The sequence below is a fragment of the Anabrus simplex genome, chromosome 1 (assembly GCF_040414725.1).
Source record: "Anabrus simplex isolate iqAnaSimp1 chromosome 1, ASM4041472v1, whole genome shotgun sequence".
In the NCBI taxonomy this organism is placed as follows: Eukaryota; Metazoa; Arthropoda; class Insecta; order Orthoptera; family Tettigoniidae; genus Anabrus; species Anabrus simplex.
In genome coordinates this window covers 1,680,440,926-1,680,458,694 of record NC_090265.1, presented here as the reverse complement: position 1 = coordinate 1,680,458,694, position 17,769 = coordinate 1,680,440,926, and positions in this window count along the sequence as shown.

Below are 17,769 nucleotides of genomic sequence, written 5' to 3'. Positions count from 1 at the left end.
GGAACAAAGGGGAGGAGGGAAGAGTGTGTCGTCTGGATGTGTGAAACGACACGGAAGAATGCGAGCTCCAAGCAGCCAAGAAGAAAACAAATGAAACACAGCGAACGAGCAAGTTTTCGGCTAAAAAACAAAGTTGGGAGGCGATAAAAACCCGGGACTCAGGACTGTGACGCCTTTTGGAGAGGGTGAAGCAAAGGGTGTCCAAGATCCGAATTTTATGTTGAGGAGGTGACAGACCTGGTAAGAGCTCGAATCCTAACATAGTGACTATTCAGTATTTACACACCGCTATTTCTAGTTTTTAGTCACTCAAGGAACGGACATTCCCTCTTGATGAGTTCGTTGTTTTTTTTCGGGTACTGAAAATTATATGTGTATGTCTTCCCTATTTTCTAGTTCGTTCGTTGATAATAATGATATTTTATTGTATATCATCATCATAATTATGATTTTTTTATACAACACTAGCGGTTCCTACTGATCCTAAAAAGCTGAATTAAGAATTACATTTGAGCTATTGATAACAACACTGAAGAGTCCAATAATGATTTTTCACTAATCACTCTCTCCCTTCGGTCTCTATATCAGTAATTCAAGAGCTTATTTCCAAAGTGACCTAATCAAAAATTGGTGATTTGTCATTTTCCCCTTTATAAACCTTTCTTTCTTTATTCCTTCCTTTCTTTCTTTCTTTCTTTCTTTCTTTCTTTCTTTATTTATTTTATCGTATAGCCCAGGGTTTCTCAACCCTTTTGTGTCTGAGGCTTCCTTAGCATATCGCAGCCATGCCCAAGGAAACCCTAGACACAAAACATAATACTGAATTTAGTGAACAAAGAACAGAATTTTGTTATTTTATAATGTTTCATTGCATTCGTATAATTTAGGACTAATATTTACTTTCCTTTGGATTTAATAACTTCGTTTACATAAGATATTTTATATATGCGTAGAAATTACAAAACAGTCTGGATCTGGAATCTAACTTGAGAAAATTCACTTGGTATAGTTGTTGGATCAATGGACGCTGGCGCTGTTTTCCAAAGACCAAGAGATTTGCAAGCGTCGTCATCCAAACCGAAGATCAGCCTCCACATTAGTTCCGCCCCTGCACTTCGTTTTCATCTGCATGTTCACACAGGTATGTTGTCACGAAAACGCAGTGTTTCCTCCCTAGAAATTATAGGGTAATAGGGGATGTCATGCACCCAAAAGTCGATGAGAAGTGGAGTTCTGGTACAAGGTCTTCACACGATACTGCCAACTTGCACCATTTATTGGCCAAGAATTACATATACTGTATGTAAATTATACAACAGTGAAGACATTTGTTCCTAAATTTGTAATAATGTTCTATGAATTGGGTGTGTACAATAAAATTTTGCTCTTTAAATACAACTCACATCATTATTGCGGGCCCCTTGGTTTATCGTCCTTCACCCCGCCCAGGGACGCCGCAGTCCACAGTTTGGGAATGGCTGGTATAGCGAAAGTTTAAGTCTCAATACATCTTACATCCCATGTTAATAGCGATCTAATAACTACGTTTGTTTGCAAAGTGACGTTGTCGTGACCCTAAGGGTTTCGGCAGGCAGGACTTGGGTTCGGAATTATGGGAGCGTATGGTCAGATTGGCAAAATAAGTTTGAGTATCACTTATATTCTAAAACCCTTGAAATAAAATACACATATACACAAGGCACATATAAATTTCTGACACCATTCAACCTTTAAATCTCTTTCAAATCTTGCTGTGAGTCTTTGAGTTCTTATATTACACACAAGATTATATATTCACTGTTGAACACTTAACTACGCAATGAAACTGATTCCCATACAGCTGAAGTCTTCTTTCTTCTTTCTTCTGCGCTCAAGTCTTTGTCCCTAGAACCTGTCACTTCGACTGTGATACGAAATACTCCCAATTATTATTATTATTCTCGAACACCTAAATTGACTACTGGTGTGGGAAACCATTTGATCGTTTACTAACGAATCACGCGCAGTTCAAGAGCCTATTGTCCCTCCGACTTACTATTACTTTACTACGTGCTCGCGGCTCTCCCCAAAATCTACCAGCACTCTTAACAATTTTTCCCTGGCCGACTAACTATCTGTTCACTGGACGATATGGCCTCCGGCCTACAGTCAAAAGCCCTCTTCAAGAACTGAATGTCAAAAAGCCCCTTCAAGAGCTGAGAGTCAAAAAGCCCTGTTGTTTACGAGTTACGAGTTTATATTTCTTTTCCATCCATTCGAGAACTCTCTACTGATTAATACACCACCACTACAAGTTAGTGTTTGCTACTGAATGCATGATTCGAAGCAGTGTATCGACTCATTCAAGTGTCCTAGTGAATCGATTCACATGAACGGCGAGCTCACGGCACACGATTCAGCTTACTCGCAGCGGACAGTGCTGAGTGGCGCACTCACTGCACATTGACGGGGAGCCGAGCTTCCGCTGCAGCGAGACAGTGAATCATGGCACATCGAAAGAATCGTGAACGAGCACGGCTCAGTGAGGCACAAGATACACACGGCTCCTTATCGGCACACTGGACACTGGCGGAGAGCCGAGCTTCCGTTGCAGCGAGACATACAGTGAGCCATGGCACACCGAAAGAATCGTACGCCGTCGCGAATCAGTGAGACACACACACACAGAGTTCATTTTCGGTACACTGGACATTGGCGGGGAGCCGAACTTCCTCTGAAACAATAGGCCTACATACAGAGCCTTAATTAAGGCCATGGCTGCTACCTTCCTGATCCTAGACCTTTCCCATTCTGCGTTGCCGGAAACCTTCGATATATTACAGTGACTAGCATTTTTTCTAAGAAAGGAGTTCATAATATGAAGACCAGATGGCAGCAGCGAGCACTGAATGTTGTTGCTGTTGTCTTACCAGTACATACTACACAGATGCAGTAGGAGCGGTGACTAATGGGCCGTGAATCGGATCACTGTATCGATTCAGTAACGTGAACGGAATCAAATGAATCGATTCAGTAAAATGAATCGAACGTCCCATCACTACTACGAGTCACTTGCACACGTCACGGCATCTCTGTTCTTTGATTGGTTTCTTAGTATGGAACTTCCCGATCACGTTGCCCTACACACAATGTTCTGGAAAAGCTGAGAAGCTGTTCCTATGTCTCTTACACGTGACATCGTACATTTCCAGTAGAGATGCGCATTTAGCTTATACTAGCGAATGTACCCGTGCTTCGCTACGGTATTCTACATTGTATTCGAATATCGAAGTAAATAGTGTACATGCAGTAAATAAGATAGTTTTAAAATTGCATGTCTCTTAGCGTTATCCGAGAAAGAGAATGGGGAGGTCCCCGTACGTTTCCAATGTAAAGTGTTTGTTACGGATTTGTGATATAACGGCAGGCTCACTTGCCTACTGGCATTCACAATCAGGTTGGGAAGTTTACATTATAATTGCAGGCCCCATTGCCTACTATGCGGACAGAATCCATTTGGGGAGTTTTCGTTAAAATGGCAGTCCCCCTTTCCTACCTCCAGACAGATTACAGTTTTTATTATAATGGCAGGCAATTACCCTACTATCACTCGAAATTGAGTTGTGCAGTTATCATTATAATGACAGGCCCCTTTTCCTACTGCCAGCCAGCGTACTGCCAGTCACACCAAGTTGGTGAGTTTCCATCAAAATAGCAGGCCACTATACCTAATGCCAGTCACATTTTAGATGAGTACATTTCTTTATAATGGCGGGCACCCTTGCCTACTGCCAAACACAATCGGGTAGGGGAGTTTTAAACAAAACTGCATGCTCACTTACCTTCTGCAAGTCAAATCGAGAAGGGAACTATTCATTACAATTGTAGGCCTTCCTTACTAATGACAGTTACACAGGAGTTGGAGAAGGAACCCTTTCCTACTGCCAGTCAAAGTCGGTGTGGGGAGTACTGATTACAATAGCAGACCGACCCTTTCTAGATCGCTAAATCGACATCAGTGAATATATATAGATCGACATACGAAAGTATATGCGTGTTTACAATATTGAAGACCTTCATTTACAGATTAACTGCTACTAAACGTACGTCATATCGACAAAGGATTATACCATAAGACACGCCGGATTTAGTGGCCTAAATGGCTGGTCCAATGATATGTCATCTATTCTTGGGTCAGATTTAGAAACGTGGAACAGGGTAAAGGTTTTGTAAGATCATCTCACAGTACATTACTTTTCGGATAATAATGTGACAGCTACATACGTAGCATTTGGCTCACATATGGCTACTGAGTGGGCCAATTTTCGTGAAGAGTTTGATGATTCTGTATTTCATATAATTGAAAGTATGAATAATGCATGTGAAAATTCCAAATTGACTTAACATCGATTAATAGAGAAAAATCAAACGTAAAAGGGATACAGATACGGCATAAAGTCATAAGACCAAGGTTGTAGATCATTCCAAATTGAACGGAGATTGTGCAATCCGTTACGTGATAGGAATTTCCGAAGGTCTGCACCATCATTAAAATTGCCTGCATATTTCGATATTCTTCGGGGATAAAAAATGAAAAATTTAATGATATAGGATTTTTCATTCGTTACAGGCTAAAACGTATAATTTTGTCAAATTTCAATTATCTTCTTATTCTTCTGGCAGATTATGCCACAATGTGGATTTTGGGCGAGGCGGGTAAAAATTAGGACTTTCAGGAAATCAAAAATTATGGAGATTGTTATTATTACCCCTTAAACGGAAAGCTGTACGAAAATTTCGCCAAAATAGTCAGTGTAGAGGTACACAGTCGTTACGATTTGATTTATATAGATAAGGAATCTGCTCCATGTAAAACACCTTTTGGGCTATGTCCGCTGGACTTAACCTGCAAAAGTGACCATTCATGATATCTCCCTTATTAATCCTCCTGACGAAAAAATGCACATGAAAAAAAAGGTTTAGAGGTGGAATTCCATCAGGTTTGGTCGATTTCCAGTCAGGTTGGTCTTGTTCTGTATATATTGTGGAAGAGTAAAATCACCATTTCGGTTCCTTATAAACCGCCAGTCCATTCCGGAACATGAAATGTTATTTACGTTTAAAACCTACCTTTGGACAGGTGGATGCTAAATATAAATTTTGTTTCGAATGTCTTCAGTAGTTTTCAAGTTGTAAGGAATACGCTTTACACGCACCCGCTCGTGAGTTAAGTCCGATGGGACTTGTACAGAAAAACGGTCCTTTAATGATATCTCCCTTATTGATCCTCGTATCGAAATCATGCACATGAGAAAAGAAGGTTTAGACATTAATTTCTACCAAGGTAGGTAGACTTCCATAAACTTTTGTTGTGTATATTTTTGGAAGTGCAAAATCACTGTTTCGGTTTCGTATAAACCCCCAGTTAGTTCAGGGATTTAGAAACAATATTTGCCATGAAACCTATCAAGGACAGGTGTATTCTAAATACGAATCTTGGTGGAAATGCATCCAGTAGTTTCTAGCATTCACGTACATACGGCGTAATTAAGGAAGAAAATAATACAGTTAAGAATGTTGAAACTAATAGAAAATGGATTATAACTGAGGACAGCCGGATAACGACAAATAAATAAATGCCGTGAGTTATGGATATAATAAAGCGCTAACAGAGGAGAAATTTAGGTTCAGTGATTCTTAGGTAAACAAATATGAAGATGACTAATGGTGTTATTACTTAATCTATTCGAGGGCGGTTATAACCTCCAACGATATTCCGCCAATATCCCGCAGATGAGCCGATTGATGCCTCTCTTGCCATCTACCCAAGGAACAACCACGAATTTAAAAGCATGATGAGGAAAATGGCAATACGTTACTTCCCTACTGGCATGCAGTCAGAGACGTTGCCATGGTAACCTGTAGGTTCGTTGTCGGTCTGTCGGTCACTAAATGCAGAGCATGATACCAGCAGAAAATTGTAAATTTCTCCGTCATGTGAAGAGTAAGGTAAATTATGAACATAACGAAAGTTGTTTATAATGAAGAGACGTTTCACGTACGGTAAACGAAGTTTACAGAAAATCAATAGTATAAGAGAAAATAGAGGAAAACCACTGTGGTTTTCCTATAAACACCCCGTCTATTCAAAGATTTTAAAATTATATGCATATCGGAACCTTTCCTGGGATGAGTATACTCTAAATATGAAGTTTGGCTGAGATCTATCCAGCCGTTTCGACGTGATGGTGGGAAAACCACTCTGGTTTTCCTATAAACCCCCCCGTCTATTCAAGGATTTTAAAATGATATGCATATCTAAACCTTCCCCGGGATTAGTATACTCTAAATACAATGTTTGGTTGAGATCCATCCAGCCGTTTCGACGTGATGGTGGAAAAACCATTCTGATTTTCCTATAAACCCCCAATATATTCAAATATTTTAAAATGATATGCATATGGAAAACTTCCCCGCGATGAGTATCCTCTAAATATGAAGTTTGGTTGAGATCTATCCAGCCGTTTCGACGTGATGGTGGAAAAACCATTCTGGTTTTCCTATAAACCCCCTGTCTATTCAAGGATTTTAAAATGATATGCATATCAAAACCTTCTCCGGGATGAGTATACCCTAAATATGAAGTTTGGTTGAGATCTATCCAGCCGTTTCGACGTGATGGTGGAACAGATAAACAGACAGACAAACAGAAACAATTTTATTTATATAGATTTTTACACTCGTTCTTCACCCCCTTTCCATCCCCGCCCAAAGGAGTCCTATGAGTGCCTTACACAACAGTATATTTTTTTCCCAGATATTAAGTCTTATTTGTACCTATTTTGGTTGACAGCTATGCCCAAACGTACATGCATAATCTCACTGCTCTAGAATCCTGGAGCTGACGTTGCCATGGTTACGGCAGTTCATTTCTTTATCCGATTCCTAGAGCAGGGGTAGTGTGGTGCCAATATCTCCGTAACGGTTGGTTTTAGGGCCTTAAAACATGGTTTTCGGGCCCGTAGGGCTTACCGAGTTTTGTTCTTTGCGTCAAGAGGATTAAATTGAGCTTTGTCTCGTCCTTATACGACAAATTCGATATTTTGCCTATAATAGTATAAGAGAAAATGGAGGAAAACCGTTTTTCCTATAAAACCCCCGTCTTTTCAAAGATTTTAAAATGATATGCATATCGAAACCCTCCCCGGGGTCAGTATACTCTAAATATGAAGTTTGGTTGAGATCTATCCAGCCGTTTCGACGTGATGGTGGAACAGACAAACAGACAGACAAACAGACAAACAGAAACAATTTTATTTATATAGATAAGTATCTTTCAAAACACTGAGTCACACAGCCCTGTCTTACAAGTTTCTACGCCATATAGAATGTTCTATTCATTTCTTTGGAATATTCTGTCATTGCTGTTAGTGTTATTATTTTTACTATTATTTATGAATTATGAATTATAGACATATACAGACTCTCCTGTAATTTCCCTTCATATATACATGTGTTTATATGCCTTCTACTTTCCATATTACAGGCTTTATGCCCTGGTGGTCGCGGATTCGATTCTCGTTCGAGTCCGTTCGCTCACTCTGTTACATGCGAAAGGCGCGTCGCGAACCGCCGTTCACGACAACGTAACTCCAACGTGTATTTCAGTGTGTTTTTTATCCATTTGGACCAACCTGCTGGCTCTTTGGACGTTACGTAGTAGACCTATGACGCAGAAACATGGCTGCTTACGGCTGGTAGAGGAACAGTGCTTGCGACTTATAGAGATTGCGTATTTGGAAGGGTAGAAAAGAAGCTACGGAGAACTGAAATTGTTCTTTTGCATACTGAATATAACAATATTTGTGGAGTTGTCACCGTATAGGTTCGTGGCAGGTACTAGCATCACTACATGTGGGAAACTTCGTTTAGGAAACATATTAAATCGAAACTGGATTTTAATATCTCACGTCAGAATCGAAATCTATTCAGATAAATTCAAATTAAGTGATCTGCAAATATTCAGGGCTGACAGGATGTTTTCACACATTACTGAAGAGAGGTAAAAGATGGTCGTCTCCCAAGCCTAAAGAAGAACAGTTATATCACCCAGTGAAACAGGAGAAGATAAAAGACATAAGCAAATGCTTCTAAATAAACTCTATATAATGGAGATCAACCTGCAACGCCATTTTATAGAAATGTGTTTGTTCCAGTTGGCAATATTCATAAAGATAGTGACAATGGTGGCGAAGACTGAAGACGATGTACTCCATGTTTTGAACATGATTTAAAAAGTATTTTGCTCATGTAAATGTTGTAATACCTGGTAAACTTTCTTCATGATCATTATTTGAAATGTAGGTAATTATCGTTGTGTTTAAGCAATTAAAATGTTCATAAATATCAACTCAAAACTTATATTAATACATGATTTAGTTCCAAAAGTGTCATCTTTCAGAACTTCGGTATAGGCGGCAGGGTGCATAAAATTCGAGTTCTCCTTCGTCAGCCAGAAGTAGTACGAACTCCCTCACCTGAATGGTTCCAACCACTGGGAGTCAACCAACCCACTACTAGTACTAAGATCCTGTCCCTATCATAACATTATTATTATTATTATTATTATTATTATTATTATTATTATTATTATTATTATTATTATTATTATTATATTTCATTATATATAATTCACAATTTTATAATTGGGTTTATGAGCTTCTTCGGTACAATGTACATGGAAGAAGTACTATTTGCTACATACGCACACATGCATCATACATATCGGTATATACTTAACATTGCTGACAAATAGACTTGACAGATATTTATGAGATATTTACTACATATAAAGGGCCAAAATTATTAGTGGACGATTTTCATTAGTCCTCTGTGTATGGTGAATGGTTCATGCCAATAAACTTCTTATACTTCTTCTTCTTCTTATTATTATTATTATTATTATTAACGCCAACCGTATATTAGGGCTGGAGTGTCTGACTCCAGATCCCAAGAATGTATTTTAAAACCCGACAGAGGCGGATTTTTAATGGGTAAAATGTCTTTGGTGACAGAGCCTAGTTGATGCTTATCCGACAAAAGTTTTTATAACTCAGCCATGGTTCGCCCAACAGAGATCTGTTTCTCTGCCCTCTAGTGGATTAAACTGGAACATTTAAAGTGACACACAGGCAACACTTCAAACATATGATTTCTATACGTAAATTAAACATGATTTCTATAACTTTTTATCTTGACTGATTTTCAGTAAGTTTGAAATTAAAAATGGGTGATTTCCATGTGAAATGTTTGGTGAGAAGGATACTAATTAGGGCGGGAATGGCAGTTGATGTAGGGGAGGTGGGCGATAATCGTGTTTGGCTATTGACCAGTTAGCATGGAGACGGCGCCTGCACTAAGCCGCTACCACAATCAAGCCTAAGCCACGGTTTTGTTGATCTGCATGGTCGCTTGTTTTCAAAGAGCAGCTTGTTAATGGAATTATGGATTGGATTAATATTATTTTATTTTGCTCTGTACATATTTCAAGTTATTAATATTTCATCATATCACATCCCTCCCTTGTGTCCATCGCTTTGTGCTCTGTATTCATTCAATGCTATCTTTACTGATACCATCAGCGTGCCCACTAGATTACACCATAGGCATTTCCTCTTCTTTCGAAGGTGTCTGGTTCAATATACAGTACATACATCGTGTTCAAACAAAAATGGAAATAAATACGTACCAGCAAGACAGACTTGAAAGTACAGCAAATCAGAAGACAAGGGGTTGAAATAATTAAAACTGAAGATCTCACAAATGTCCGACTCGTTAGCTGGTCAGCGTACTGGCCTTCGGTTCAAAGGGTTCCCGGTTCCATTCCCGGGCGGGTCGGGGGATTTTAATCTTCCTTGGTTAATTGCAATGGCTCGGGGGCTGGGTGTTTGTACTGTCCCCAACATCCCTGAAACTCACACACCACACATAACACTATCCTCCAACACAGTAACACGCAGTTACTTACACATGGCAAATACCGCCCACCCTCATCGGAGGGTCTGCCTTACAAGGGCTGCACTCGGCTAGAAATAGCCACACGAAATTATTATTCCACAAATAACAGTAGAAGACAGAGCAGTGCTTTTCCATGAGAAGGCTTTAAGCATTCTTAGTAATACGAACTAGAAAATTTATAAAATTATTATCATAAACTTGAAGACACAAAAAGGATTGTACATTAAGTGTTATAAATCTAAATTATTGCTTGATTGTAGATCCCAAATATAAACGACTGATTTGGATTCGTTTAATTCTATATGGAAGTACAGCAAGATTCAATCGTTATGAAGTATCAAAGCCATTATGTTAAAAAGAGTGCTGGTATTATAATTATTAATTTTGAACTGAATACCGATTTTAATAATAATGAGAGGAAGAAGAATAATAATAAGAAGAAGAAATACAGCAAGGCTTATTAAAACCTGAAATAGACTCTCAAACTCATAGACTCCCAGCAGTGGATATAATTCTAAAGAATGAACCGCGAATGATCAGCTTCATTAAAGGAAACATTTATTTTCACATGTATTGCTAGATTTTGCAACGCGTTGTCACAAGACACAGTATACTAAAACATGGTAAATTATTTCTTATGTCTCCACATAAATGTGATGGTGGATAATGGTCACGGAGTCTGCAATGAATGGACTTGCTTGACGTATATGAGGTAAAGATAACAAAAAAAAGAAAGAACTTCTCCAGATCTTAGGTTGTCCAGAGAAACACAAAGACGAGATGCGCATGTCCTCCTTCACTAGCAGCGTAAGGAATACCTATCATAACAGCGCATGACCTATCATGATACCAAGTACCATAAAAGTAAACATTATATCAGCCCGGACCTACGAACGCGACGTGAGAAAGAAGTATTATAGCATTCCACGACCTGCCAATACTACCGAGTGACATAAACATTAATTATTATAGCTTCCCATGACTTGTGAGCGCTACCAAGCGATATAAAAATGAAGTATTATAGCAGCCCATGTCTTACCAACCTTATAAAGTGGCATAAGAATTATCTGTTACAGCAGTCCGTGACATATCCACGCTATCAAGCATCACCAAGAAATATCTCTTCACTCTTTTATTGTTCTTGCTCCTTGAGGTTTGAAATTCTTAAACCAAGAGTCTTAAAATAATGTTATTTATGATCCAACAGGAACCCCTATGCTACAATTTACCGAGCTCGATAGCTGCAGTCGCTTAAATGCGGCCAGTGTACAGTATTCGGGAGATAGTGGGTTCGAATCCCACTGTCGGCAGCCCTGAAGATAGTTTTCCGTGGTTTCCTATTTTCACACCAGGCAAACAGTGCGACGTAAAGCAACTTGCAAAAAAAACTACAATTTACTGCCATCGGTTTAGCGGTTCTTGAGCTATCATGATGTGTAATATTATACTGAACACGTAAAATTGAGGAAAATCATTAATTAAACCGACGGAACGAGTTCTATTTCGCGAAATAACACGATAACTGATCTCCTTCACCGAAATCCGTACATCTTTCTTGATGGGAAGAAGTGAGTTTCGCTGAGCATATTTGTGATTCCTTATTTTAGGACCATATGATTGTCTTTCATTTACTCCAGTATTCAGTAGGCGTCGTAGCTATAAGGGTCTATGCCATATATCTAAAATGGTAATTCTAAATTCCCATGGAGGGAATTAGATATTTTTCCACCAATAGAGCATATCAAAAATCAGATAAAAAATTAGATGTATGGCATTTCAGGCGTTTGCTCTATTAACCAGCATTTCGTCTTAGGTCTGACACTAGACTCGTCAGAGTGGGATGTGTCAGACCCTACCCACTTATGCTGGGGTGTATGCAGGTGAACTTATCAGAAGCCTCTTATGTGGCACAGTCTGATAACTGCATACGGGAGATAAAACTCCACAATGGAATTAATGCCCGCCTAGCAATTCCAAATGGTAATTCTAAATTCCCATGGAGGGAATTAGATATTTTTCCACCAATAGAGCATATCAAAAATCAGATAAAAAATTAGATGTATGGCTTTTCAGGCGTTTGCTCTATTAACCAGCATTTCGTCTTAGGTCTGACACTAGACTCGTCAGAGTGGGATGTGTCAGACCCTACCCACTTATGCTGGGGTGTATGCAGGTGAACTTATCAGAAGCCTCTTATGTGGCACAGTCTGATAACTGATTTTTGATATGCTCTATTGGTGGAAAAATATCTAATTCCCTCCATGGGAATTTAGAATTACCATTTGGAATTGCTAGGCGGGCATTAATTCCATTGTGGAGTTTTATCTCCCGTATGCAGTTATCAGACTGTGCCACATAAGAGGCTTCTGATAAGTTCACCTGCATACACCCCAGCATAAGTGGGTAGGGTCTGACACATCCCACTCTGACGAGTCTAGTGTCAGACCTAAGACGAAATGCTGGTTAATAGAGCAAACGCCTGAAAAGCCATACATCTAATTTTTTATCTGATATATCTAAAATGTTCAGGAAACAGAAAAAAACTTCTGAATTATGAGAAAATGAAAAATATATATTTTGAAATAAATCAGAATGCTTAAAGACCACTTGAACACCGAATTATCACAAATTAACCTTATTAATATAGTAAAAAAGCATTTTCTCATTTTGAAATCATGGAATAAGGGTCTAAACTACATTTTTACACTTTAATACAGTGCCAATGAATCACTTCAAATCACTATAGTATGCCCTGAATTCTTGAGACATACGTATAGCCATACATCTTCAGTAGGCCATTCTTTTTTCCTTTCTTAATGGGTAGTGTTGAGCGGTAGAGTTGTGGCAATTCTTGAAGCAGGAATAGTGGCTGATTCCGTCTGTTCTTGACACCTTTAACTAAGGCATATCTCTACCGAGGACCAATCAAATTGTGGGATCTTCCCATTAACACAGATGTGGGATCATTTTCAGAAAACTTCAGTCACATTGCTTCAGTAACCTTGAATTTAGTGTCTTTGACCAACATTCCGCTTCTTGGAAGTCAGAACTCTTGACAGACAGATTAAACATGTCTGAAAAAGTTCTTTTACATACCTGTAGTGAGCTACTGTCACTACCTCTTGCTGGAATGTGATATTCAAAAGAATATTTCCGACGTGAAGTGGCACCTGTTCTCTGATTACACCTCCTTTTCGGTTCAGAGATTTTGAGGCACTTATTCACAAGAAACGAAGACTGCTCATTATGGTCCATGGCATAGTATTCTGTACACTACTCCTCCTATTCACAGTCAGTGAGCTGAATACACCTGTTCTTGTTACAGAACTCTGGATCATACACACGGCCCCTAAACAACGAAGAAGCAGAAAATTATTATAATGTTATACCCTATACCATTTTAGCGAAATGATAATTAAATTAATTGTGTGTATAATGTATTATGTATTTAAAAGTCCAAATTTATTCTAAGGACCTTCCATAGCACAACATAACCCATTTATTATAGACCCTTATTCCACTCACCTGTTGTGGCCTCGTTTTTGCTTCTTTTATAACGTCTTTCCTTGTTGTATAAGCCTCACCCCTATTTCGTTTCCTTTCACGTTCATTATCCTTACAGTTATTCATATTCATCTTCCTTTTTCTTGTTTTATTCAAGTTTCTTAATTCGTTGGACGAAACATTCAACACACTGGCAGCCATCTTGAATGAGTGACATAGACCCTTCTTCCAGGCAAAGAATTTTTTTAACAAACAAATGACCTATTATTGTTAAAGATATGACTATCATAGTTCGTATGCAATAACCTGAGATGATATAGACCCTTATTCCGCAAAAAAATCAACTTACTGGAGAATGTGGTTTAGCCCCTTCTTCCAGTGTTTTTTCTGGGAAAACATTGTGTTGAACTTCGGGAAGATTTGAGTTAAAACTATATTAAAACTAACGGACACCCTTCATTTCATGACTTCAGAAGTTGCTCTTGAAACTTTCGAACACGAACTTGTTGCACATGATAATCAAAACGAACGTGTAATTGATTTCATTTCCGAACTAATAGCTAGAGCGATATTTAGTTGGTCCTACCAAGAGCCAATTGCTACAATTGTCCATTTCGTTCTCGGTTATCATCCATACATAGCCCGGTTCTTCCCTCCCATTACATTACCGCGACAGAAAACCTAGTCCCATATGGTGCATGGCCATAATTTATTATTAACTGCCAGCCTCCGGTATAAATTGCATTGCTTATATCTATAACGAGAATCGAATCGCAAACCGGCGTAATAAAGGTATCAATATTTGATGGTACAATTTAAATTACACAGTGTAACTCGGTTACGCGGTGGTGTAGTCGAATCTTTTCTCAGTGGAACGGAGCGCCAGGCAGTTCGATAGCCCATTGTACCGAGCGAGAGAACGAATTCCTGTGGGAGAAGAAAATGCGGTGAGAGAGAAGAAAGAGGACCTGATAAAATCCGTTTTGGAGGAAGTTGAAAAGCTTTTCTCGCTCTTGGAGATTTGCTCCGATCAATCACAAGGGAACAATCACTTGGTCGACAGCGGAGGGGGTTGGAGACGACGGTCAACACGAACAAGGCTCGCACCCACACTTCACTCTGCCAGAGAGTATTAAAGGAAATTCTAATTATATATTTTGTTGCAGGTTAAATGTACAGTGTGACCCGTAAGCGAGTTTGGTGAAGTGTATTATTATTATTATTATTATTATTATTATTATTATTATTATTATTATTATTATTATTATTAATTTTATTATTATTTAATGTTAAAACATAATTACCCAACAACAACTACTACTACAAGATTACTACAAGCAATAACATGGAAATAAAATACTATAAGAAATACTACTAGTTTAACATTCTAACTCCAGCGTCATTGTCTGTCCGTCTGTTAGGTCATCAGCCCAGAGGCTGGTTGGATCCTCAAATAGCACCACCAAAGGTTATGCGGTTATAAGGAAACCCCAAAACCAATGGCAGCACCAAAATGAGGCGTACTAGGCAAGATGAGGAGTAAGGTAGTTTGCCATTGCTTTCCTCACTGGGTCAGAAAGTACTATTGCAGCACGACTGACCCTATGAGCAGCACCTTTCATAACACTCAGATGCACTAGTCATGCTCTGAATGTCATTACTCAGCACTACCCATACCTCAGCAACTTCCATATTGTCACAGCCATGGATGTTGACTGGGACTTCGGTGGAAGCTACACTTTACTCTGGCCTGTGCCAAGAGATGGATGCAAAAGTACTGTATCCATCAAGAAATGACAGCAGGCAGAAGCATCATCGTATACAAATGTAAGTTACACACAATTTACGTATTTCTAATGCTTAACATTACGGCTTACTGTACTGTAGGTTGAGCTTACTACTAACTTAACATTACAACACTGTCATATACAAATTCACAAGTACCTTAAGTGCTGTATTTCTAAATGTTACACTATGACTTAAAACAACAACAATAACAACAACTACAAAAACAAGAGTACGACAAGCAATTTCACAGAAAGAAAATATTACAAGAATTACTACAAGGTTTTTACATTCTAAATCCAGTCATCATATACAAATTTACACATAACTCAAGTATTTCCAGTGCTTAACACTACGGCTTACAATACTATAGGTTGAGCTTACCACTAGCTCCCTCTTATACAAATTCAACGTACCTTAAGTCTTGCCGACAGGACTCGATGACTTTCTCGTACACTTTTCCTAAATTGTAGGAGCCTCGCCTGTTCAGTAGTGATGGGACGTTCGATTCATTTCACTGAATCGACTCATTTGATTCCGTTCACGTTACTGAATCGATACAGTGATCGCATTCACGGCACATTAGAGTCACCGCTCCTACTGCATCTGTATAGTATGTAATGGTAAGACGGCAGCAACAGCATTCAGTGCTCGCTGCTGCCATCTGGTCTTCATACTATGAACTCCTTTCTTAGAAAAAAATGCTGGTCACTCTAATACATCGAAGGCTTCTGGCGACGCAGGATGGGAAAAGTCTAGGATTAGGAAGGTAGCAGCCATGGCCTTAATTAAGGTACAGTCCCAGAATTTCCTGGTGTAAAAATGGGGAAACTACGGAAAACCATCTTAACGGCTGCCGACGGTGGGCTTCGAAACCACCAACCCCCTAATGCAAGCGCATAGCTACGCGATACTAACCGCACGTCCAGCTCGCTCAGTCATTTTTGCAAATATGTATTTTTCTATCAGCTGAGGATTTTTTTAAATCGTCATATTTTGTATAGGCTACCCGAGATGTACAGTAGCCCGCTGATTTTCTGATTCAACATACTGTTGGTTAAGTTATTGCGTCAGTCGGCTCACTAATTGTCCACATATGATTGAAGTCTTGTGCAACGATGTGACATATGAACTGAGAGAATACTGAGCCGTTCTTCCCAATATAAAACAGGTACTTTTGAGTGGTCATGAGCATAACGCATAGTCATAGGGCAGGTTAGAGTCGAGTTTAATTGTCAAATTCAACTAAGTTATAATACTAAGATTCATTAAAGTAATAAATAGTATAACCTAATAGCCTACCTACTTACTAGTACTTCAGAATTATGTTTTGACTACCTTTTTAACACTGCAAATAAATACATCTATTATTTAAACCTCCCTGTCAGAAGAGGAGGACAGTGAATGCAAGTGGGTATTATTTTCAAATGAGCTGAGCTCGAGAGTCCAGTATAGCATAGGATTCCTTCAGTGTACCATGGCTCTGTATGTGGGCCTATTGCTACAGAGGAAGTTTGGCTCCCCGCCAATGTCCAGTGTACCGATAATGAACTGTGTGTGTGTCTCACTGATCCGCGACGTCGTACGATTCTTTCGGTGTGCCATGGCTCACTGTATGTCTCGCTGCAGCGGAAGCTCGGCTCTCCGCCAGTATCCAGTGTGCTGATAAGGAGCCGTGTGTATCTTGTGCCTCACTGAGCCGTGCTCGTTCACAATTCTTTCGATGTGCCATGATTCACTGTCTCGCTGCAGCGCAAACTCGGCTCCCTGTCAACGTCCAGTGAGTGCGCCACTCAGCACTGTCCGCTGCGAGTAAGCTGAATCGTGTGCCGTGAGCTCGCCGTTCCTGTGAATCGATTCACTAGGACACTCGAATGAATCGATACACTGCTTCGAATCATGCATTCAATAGCCAACACTACTGTTCAGGTGCAGCCGTCCCGCGTGAAGTCCCGATCTTCTATCCAGCAATCCGTCTCAACATACACCAAGTCCAGCTGCTGACAGACCCAGTCCACCGGTCGTTCAAAACCTTCATGCGCCGTAGAGGTACGTCCTTCATTCGCACTGCGCCACTACAGATGATCTTCGCATTCTTAAAATTTTCTTAGCTGCATTCGCCACTTCATACACCTCTCCCATGTCCGACTCGTTGGCTGAACGGTCAGCGTACTGGCCTTCGGTTCAGAGGGTCCCGGGTTCGATTCCCGGCCGGGTCGGGAATTTTAACCTTACTGGGTTAATTCCAATGGCACGGGGGCTGGGTGTATGTGTTGTCTTCATCATCATTTCATCCTCATCACGACGCGCAGGTCGCCTACGGGAGTCAAATAGAAAGACCTGCACCTGGCGAGCCGAACCCATCCTGGGTTATCCCGGCACTAAAAGCCATACGACATCTCACATCTCTCTCACACCTCTCCCATTATATAGTCTACTGACACCTTTATTGTAACACCATTAGTCCCTACATCAAGCACTGAC